This window comes from Salmo trutta, chromosome 22 (genome assembly GCF_901001165.1).
Source record: "Salmo trutta chromosome 22, fSalTru1.1, whole genome shotgun sequence".
NCBI lineage: Eukaryota > Metazoa > Chordata > Actinopteri > Salmoniformes > Salmonidae > Salmo > Salmo trutta.
This window is the reverse complement of record NC_042978.1, coordinates 15,932,277-15,940,310: the sequence shown is the minus strand read 5'-3', so window position 1 is coordinate 15,940,310 and position 8,034 is coordinate 15,932,277. Positions and strand designations below refer to the sequence as shown.

The following is an 8,034-nucleotide window of genomic DNA, read 5'->3' as shown; positions in this document are numbered from 1 at the left end:
ATTTAGGAGAACAAGTCAGAGGGGGTTAAGACTCAAGCGTATGCAAATGTAATTAGGGCCATTTGCATACCCGTTAAGCAGATGGCTGGCGTTAAAAGCAGTCCGCAGTCGCCATCTTGGCTGAGCAGACAGCTGGCAGACAACGGCAGCCATTTTGTAGGCGCGCGGCACGGCGTTGCCAGGCTGAGACACAGCGTGGCGCCTGTCTCTCTGTGCCAGCAGATTGACGCGGGACTCTTAATACTAATCTGTAAGCCACGCAACTACTCCACAATTCAATTACAGCATTATCACACCCTAGGGCATTATGTTTGATGAAGGTAAGCAGCAAAAATAAAAGACAATTGTCTGTGCTACATTGCTGTGTATACTGTATATTACTCAAACCGATTATACAACGGGTGGTTTGGAATTCCCATTGCTAGAGCCTATCCTGCCCATGATATACTAAACAACATACACATGGCCAGTGCATTCATAAAAAGTGCCATCATTTACGTTGTTACCTAGCAACATACTACTACTACTACTTTTACAGATCCACTGTCTCATCTGCCCAGCCATGCAATTTATAAAACTTGATCTCCACTGTAAAAAGCATCTAGACATTATCTCAGGATTTGCAACATTGTTGCAATATTTAAAATTAGATATCTACTCTGTCCCATAGTAATGAACATATTCCACATCTTTTCTCAGCCAGTTGAAATCATGAATCAGCATCATTTTATGGATAAAAACAAAGAAATGTCAATAGAAAAACAGGTTAAACAAAATGAAATGCAGCTAGTTTTCTGTCTTTCCAGCTTCATTCTGAAGTGATTGTGTTAGCTGTGTGGTTGGCTAGCTAGCAAGGGTGGAAGACAGACCCTCCATAGCAACCACTTTTGTATGCTACAATGTTCAACCAGCGCTTGGGTACAGGGCAGTCAATACTTTACAGGGCTCCCGAGTGGCGCAGCGGTCTAAGGCACTGCATCTCAGTGCTAGAGGCATCACTACAGACACCCTGGTTGGATTCCAGGCTGAACCACAACCAGCTGTGATTGGGAGTCCCATAGGGTGGCGCACAATTGTCCGGGGTGGGCCTCTCATGTATTATTGCTTAACTGTAACCTGTTTTTGACGGTTTTATTTGTTTAAGATGATGAATATTCCTCACACATTTCACACAGCATTTGAATATACACCCAGCAATTGTCACATGACATGTCACATCTGTGTAAAAGGCTCAAACAATAGAACAGTGAAGCTGGAGGCCTGCTTACCAAGTGAAGTCTGTAACATTGTGTTGTTTGTAGATCTCACTCTGTGAAGTTGTTACTGTTTCAGGTCCAAACTAGCTCTGTCCCTTTTGTCCTCTCCAGTCCAGCAGTTTTCAATCCTTTTCTTCTCCAATGAAAAAAATGTAATTCAGCTTTTTGTGTGTCCATACAGCACTTACAGTCATTCTTATTTAATCAAATGTTTTCTATTTCTATGTATCTAAAGATAGGGCTTCTTGCGTAGAAGGTCTTTTCAAAGCTTCTTGTGTGGAGAGATTGGTTCAAATATGGAGGAGAAAAGTAACATGAAATAGTGGATACTGTTCAGGCCACTGTTCAGGCCACTGTTCAGGCCACTGTTCAGGCCACTGTTCAGGCATTATACGCTCACCGTCCTTTTCATCTCTCACTCAGGACTCGTTCACTCCTGAATATAGTTCAGCTGTACAGTGAATGGGTTATCAGCCACTACTATATAACCATCAGACAGTGAACGGTACTGTATTAAAACCAGTACCTCTTCCTTCTCCATACAGATCAATAACCTCTGCCACCTCCTCTGATAGTAACCTGAGTGGTGAGGAAGAAAACTGGAGGCGAAAAAGATTTTCTCTGAATCTGCAGACGAGAGAAAAAAGTTCAAATTGTCCTTTTATCCTGGTTCATCAGATGTGGAGAGCATGGTGACTGTACAGTACATGCTTGGAGGGGGACTGACGAGAGAGCCCTGTTCAATTCAATATAAGAACTCTCGCTCAAACAGTCAGGTGGAATGAGTAAGAATGAGTAATCAGAGAAAAAAAAAAAGAAAAAGACCTTTGACGTCCGTTTTTTATTCTCTCTCTTTCTCGCTGGCAAAGCTTTAGCAAGTGGTCTTGGACCAGGAAAGCCCCTACGGCAGAACCACACATACAGACATGCTTACACACACACACAGATAGAGAGAAAGCAGGTGGTTGAGGGTTAGGATCTGACTGATGTGCTCCATACAGTGGCTGGTTCTGGTCCTGCTACTAGAGGAAGAGGAGAGCGAGAGCTGGCAGCGCTGGGTCCCTGGGCTCTAGGGCCGGGGGCAGTGATGGGCGAACCCTGCTAGCCTCTCTCCTCCATATTGATTTGCTGCTCCGCTTTGCTGAGGAGCATCTTGCTAGCGGGGATGAGAGCCTGCCTCGCCTCCCCTTGCCTCGGCTCGCCTGCCCACTCTGCCGCTGCCTGGCTGGCCCCAGCCGGCTCCCTGAGAACCCGGCACAGAGCAGAGGGCCACGGGAAGAGAGGAGCCAGAGAGCCCATGGCCATCGACAGCTGGGTTCACCTGCTCCCTGGTTCATCATTCACTGCTTCCAAACAGGCATCATTCCTATCCTCTCCTTCTCTTCCTATTTTTCTCTCTGTTTCTCCTCCTCCTCCTGCAAACAACAAGAGACAGGGAGAAAGAAAAAGAGTTGAGCTTAACTTGCAGCATTTTGCCCACAGTATACAGATGTCAATCCTGTGCTTTGATCAGGGAGGTGGGGGGTGGGGGGGGGGGGGGTGTTTTGGCATCCTCTCAGTTTGTGATGTGAACTTCATCACCCCCTGAGTAAAGAAAAGCTGAAATGGGAGAATGTTGAGTTAAGTGTGTCAGGCAGGAAGAAACTGCCTGCCAAGTGTACTCTGAGCTATTACTCTGACGATTTCCCATTTCCCTCCACACAGCAGCCAGTGACAGCATTTGGCTGATGATGTCCCTCCACACAGCAGCCAGTGACAGCATTTGGCTGATGATGCCCCTCCCCACAGCAGCCAGTGACAGCATTTGGCTGATGATGCCCTCCACACAGCAGCCAGTGACAGCATTTGGCTGATGATGCCCCTCCACACAGCAGCCAGTGACAGCATTTGGCTGATGATGCCCTCCACACAGCAGCCAGTGACAGCATTTGGCTGATGATGCCCTCCACACAGCAGCCAGTGACAGCATTTGGCTGATGATGCCCCTCCACACAGCAGCCAGTGACAGCATTTGGCTGATGATGCCCTCCACACAGCAGCCAGTGACAGCATTTGGCTGATGATGCCCCTCCACACAGCAGCCAGTGATAGCATTTGGCTGATGATGCCCCTCCACACAGCAGCCAGTGACAGCATTTGGCTGATGATGCCCTCCACACAGCAGCCAGTTATAGCATTTGGCTGATGATGCCCCTCCACACAGCAGCCAGTGACAGCATTTGGCTGATGATGCCCCTCCACACAGCAGCCAGTGACAGCATTTGGCTGATAATGCCCTCCACACAGCAGCCAGTGACAGCATTTGGCTGATGATGCCCCTCCACACAGCAGCCAGTGATAGCATTTGGCTGATGATGCCCCTCCACACAGCAGCCAGTGACAGCATTTGGCTGATGATGCCCTCCACACAGCAGCCAGTTATAGCATTTGGCTGATGATGCCCTCCACACAGCAGCCAGTGACAGCATTTGGCTGATGATGCCCTCCACACAGCAGCCAGTGATAGCATTTGGGCCTATTATAAATATCACCATAGCACTGGTGGAATTCATAAAAATGATCCTCAACAAAATACAGTCTTTACCAATAACAACCTACAGTATATCCCCAACCACAAAGGTCCACCAAGTTTGGGGTATTTTGCTATTGCCCCCCCAAATAACAAAGACTGTGCAATAGAGACAGGAAAACTCTGCTTCACGGGCTTAGCTATTTGGCACATAGTGAATGTGGAAGAATGTGAGGGTGTTTGCCAGTGTCATTCTAAACGTTGTTAAAAAACACTTGTGCTTTTTGTATTGTCTAAAATTATTCAAATGGTTTCAGCGCCCTCTTATTATGTTAATGGCAGTAGGGGACATTTCTTTATGGACTCTCGGCTCCATTGTGTCCTTCAACTGTGAAAGACCATGGTCAAACGGAACCCCCTCCATCCCATACCGCCATCACACCACTACCACGACACAACCTACAGGCCTCCTCTCTCCTCCTCACCCCACCTCTACTGTCACAAAAAATATTTTACAAAACGTCCACAGGCTTAATTCCACACTGAGAAAAATAAAGAAATACACTTTTGGAGACTCGCTGGGCGTTTGGAAGTTGGGAGTTGGCCGTTGAGGGGAGAGAAAGGGGGACCTAGAGGGGACTGAGCTGTTGGGACTAGAAGAGGGGGTGTGTTAGGGGTACGAGTAGGGGGAGACCGGGGGAGAGGTGCATGTCTCAGACACAATAATACTATTCATTGGGCTCAGACATGGGTGTTAACTCCCCTCTGCCAGGACACAATGGGGCTCCCCGGCATTCAGACAGCCTTGGTGATATTGTTAGTTCAGGGCTGCATTCCCCCGGCCGCGGGATGAAGCGGACGCATTGTGCCGGGCCGGCAGGATGGATGGAGGGATGCTTGAGAGGCAAAGAAAGAACAGGGCGTTTGTCTATCTGTCAGCTCTGAAGGAGAGGGCAGAGGGAAAGGGGAGGGGTACAGGGATATTGGGGTGGTACGGAGGGGAGCTTTCGCCCCATGGCATTGGACTTGTGTTTAGAAATCATGCTATAAATATTATTGAAGCAGCCAAGTGCAGAACTAAAGACCCGTGGAAAGAAGGGGGTGGGGAAACGGAAGGAACATAGCGATGAAGGCATGACGCTTTTTCCTAAGAAAGGGGGCTTTGACATGTGGTTTGCATATCGCTATAGTGTTAAGACACATTTTGGCACCGCCTTGCCTTGGTAGAGGGAGACCGAATGAGAGAGAGGGAGTGAGAGAAAGAAGGGGGTAGAGAGAGAGAGGGAGTGAGAGAAAGAAGGGGGTAGAGAGAGAGAGGGAGTGAGAGAAAGAAGGGGGTAGAGAGAGAGGGAGTGAGACTAAGAAGGGGGGAGAGAGAGAGAGGGAGTGAGAGAAAGAAGGGGGGAGAGAGAGAGAGGGAGTGAGAGAAAGAAGGGGGTAGAGAGAGAGAGGGAGTGAGACTAAGAAGGGGGTAGAGAGAGAGAGGGAGTGAGAGAAAGAAGGGGGTAGAGAGAGAGAGGGAGTGAGAGAAAGAAGGGGGTAGAGAGAGAGGGAGTGAGACTAAGAAGGGGGTAGAGAGAGAGAGGGAGTGAGAGAAAGAAGGGGGTAGAGAGAGAGGGAGTGAGAGAAAGAAGGGGGTAGAGAGAGAGAGGGAGTGAGAGAAAGAATGGGGTAGAGAGAGAGAGGGAGTGAGAGAAAGAAGGGGGTAGAGAGGGAGAGGGAGTGAGAGAAAGAAGGGGGTAGAGAGAGAGGGAGTGAGAGAAAGAAGGGGGTAGAGAGAGAGGGAGTGAGAGAAAGAAGGGGGTAGAGAGAGAGAGGGAGTGAGAGAAAGAAGGGGGGTAGAGAGAGAGAGGGAGTGAGAGAAAGAAGGGGGTAGAGAGAGAGAGGGAGTGAGAGAAAGAAGGGGGGTAGAGAGAGAGGGAGTGAGAGAAAGAAGGGGGTAGAGAGAGAGAGGGAGTGAGAGAAAGAAGGGGGTAGAGAGAGAGAGGGAGTGAGAGAAAGAAGGGGGTAGAGAGAGAGAGGGAGTGAGAGAAAGAAGGGGGTAGAGAGAGAGAGGGAGTGAGAGAAAGAAGGGGGTAGAGAGAGAGGGAGTGAGAGAAAGAAGGGGATAGAGAGAGAGAGAGACGTGAGATGTAGCTGCAGCGGTTGCCGCGTGGTTTGACGCTGGGCTGAGGTGACGATGTCCAACGTCCAACTACCGCGAGACATACTTTCCTCCAGCTCGATAGATACCCAATGTTTCCTCCCCGATCCACGGCCACTATACGAACCCAGAACTAAGACAATACCAAGGGAGTGGAGAGGAGGGACAGTGACAGGTGATAGTGACAGGAGGGACAGTGACAGGTGTGATAGTGACAGGAGTGTGTGAGAGTGTGTGTGTGTGTGAGAGTGTGATAGCAGCACAGTGGGCATGGCAGAGAGAGCGCTGTGACTAGAAGATCCTGTAAAAAGAAACATGGAACAGATACACATTAGCCTTTGCTAGCCTCGCTATGATCACACACACACACACACACACACACACACACACACACACACACACACACACACACACACTGAGAATATGAGAGTGAATGCGGAAGAGGCTCAGGAGTGAATGATGAGATATGTCATGTGTATGTGACACATCTTTCTGTCAATGCTCATGTTTTTTGAAGATACCATTGTGTTTGAGTAACCAAATCACTGAGGATTCAAATAGCAGGTAGGGAAACAATGACAATGTATTTCTATGAGGTCAATCGGAAAGATCAAAAATCAACCTTTGATTCAAAACCTCAGAATTCCAAGAGACGGAATCACAAAGGATGGCAGTGTGTGAATGTGTGGTAGAAGTGATGTCACTATAAAAAGGGACATGGATCATAATGCGCATGCGGACAAACACACTGGATATCTGCACACTATATATATCCAGCTTTTATGAACAGTACTTTGTTTGTTTCCCCTCTGGTAAACTCTGACCAGTGGTTCCCATGGCAACCTTGCCTCCTCTCTCCCTGAGTGTGAGTGTGAGTGTGAGTGTGTGCGTGCGTGTGTGTGTGTGAGAGAGAGAGAGAGAGAGAGGGAGAGAGATGAACAGGGGATAGTGGAAGGCTAGCAGGGTGTGGGGGCTGTTCTGCAAGAGCTTAGGAGCTAAGTATCTTAGATGAACTGTGTAAATGTACATGTGTGTGTATTTACATACCTATGCACAGCCTACATCAAAATGACGGTGAACATGTATAAATGTTTCTTCCTCATATTACTACAGAACTGCTATTACTAATACTACTTGTGACACAAGCTCACATGATTAGTAAATTCTTGTCATAATAATTTTTTTATGTTGATATTTCAAACATGAATATATGCCTGAGCCTAAAGGATAATCCCTGGAAAGCTCCTTATTCCACCATCACTAGTGCCTGAAACTCACATCCAAATACAGCCACACCTACTTACTGTGTACCTCACTGTACAATGCTACCTCCATGGGTATCTCAGTCAGTGAGTAGGTAAACAGGCCTTTGATGAGACAGAGACCCCTCTCCGGGTGTTACTTGTGGCTGGGGATCTCACATAGAGCACTACTTTTGACCAGAGTCTAAACCCAGGCCTAGTCTGGGGGCCAGGGGGTTTGATGAGGAGTCGTTGGGCCAGGCCAGGCAGGGCCAGGGTTGGGCTCTTGTTGGGGGGGGGCAATGCCCTTCAGTGGGGAAGGGGGACCAGGTCTTTGTCCCGGTGGAGGGGATTACACCGGCGGGACAGCCCAGACAATGTCTCCCCTCCTGGGAGGGCTGGGCCAACCCGCTCCCCACCAATGACGGGGGCAGTCAACTGCTCACTGACTCAATTAAACACAGAGAGAGAGAGAGAGAGAGAGAGAGAGAGAGAGAGAGAGAGAGAGAGAGAGAGAGAGAGAGAGATGAGAGAGAGAGAGAGACAGAGAGAGAGCGAGAGAGCGAGAGAGAGAGAGAGAGAGAGAGAGAGAGAGAGAGAGAGAGAGAGAGAGGAGGAAAGGGAGAGAAGGGGGATAAGAATGGAGGATAGAGGGAGAGAGAGGGATGAGCAGCATGGGGTGATACTTAACGAAGGGTAGAGGGTAACAGAGAGGGGAGAGGGGAGGAGAGGATGGAGAGGTTTTAGTAGGAGATTAGGGAGGAGTAGATGAAAGGATCAGGTGTGAGGGACGGCAGGAGGCAAAGGAGGAGCGAAGGGTGAGAGAGACCAGTGGCTCAAAGAACAAGAGGACAAATAAAGGAGTGGAGACAGAGAAGATGGGAA

The 8,034-nt window shown here is 48.7% G+C and overlaps 1 long non-coding RNA gene across 3 annotated transcripts in view; it reads right to left on the bottom strand.

Annotated features, from left to right (window-relative positions):
* The window catches only part of LOC115158205 (uncharacterized), a 45,010-nt gene that overhangs the window by 14,131 nt on the left and 22,845 nt on the right, over positions 1 to 8,034 (bottom strand). For all 3 annotated transcript variants that reach the window (XR_003868640.1, XR_003868639.1, XR_003868641.1), the window contains exon 4: positions 1,269 to 2,671. This is a non-coding gene — a long non-coding RNA (uncharacterized LOC115158205). The remainder of the gene's footprint in view (positions 1 to 1,268; positions 2,672 to 8,034) is intronic.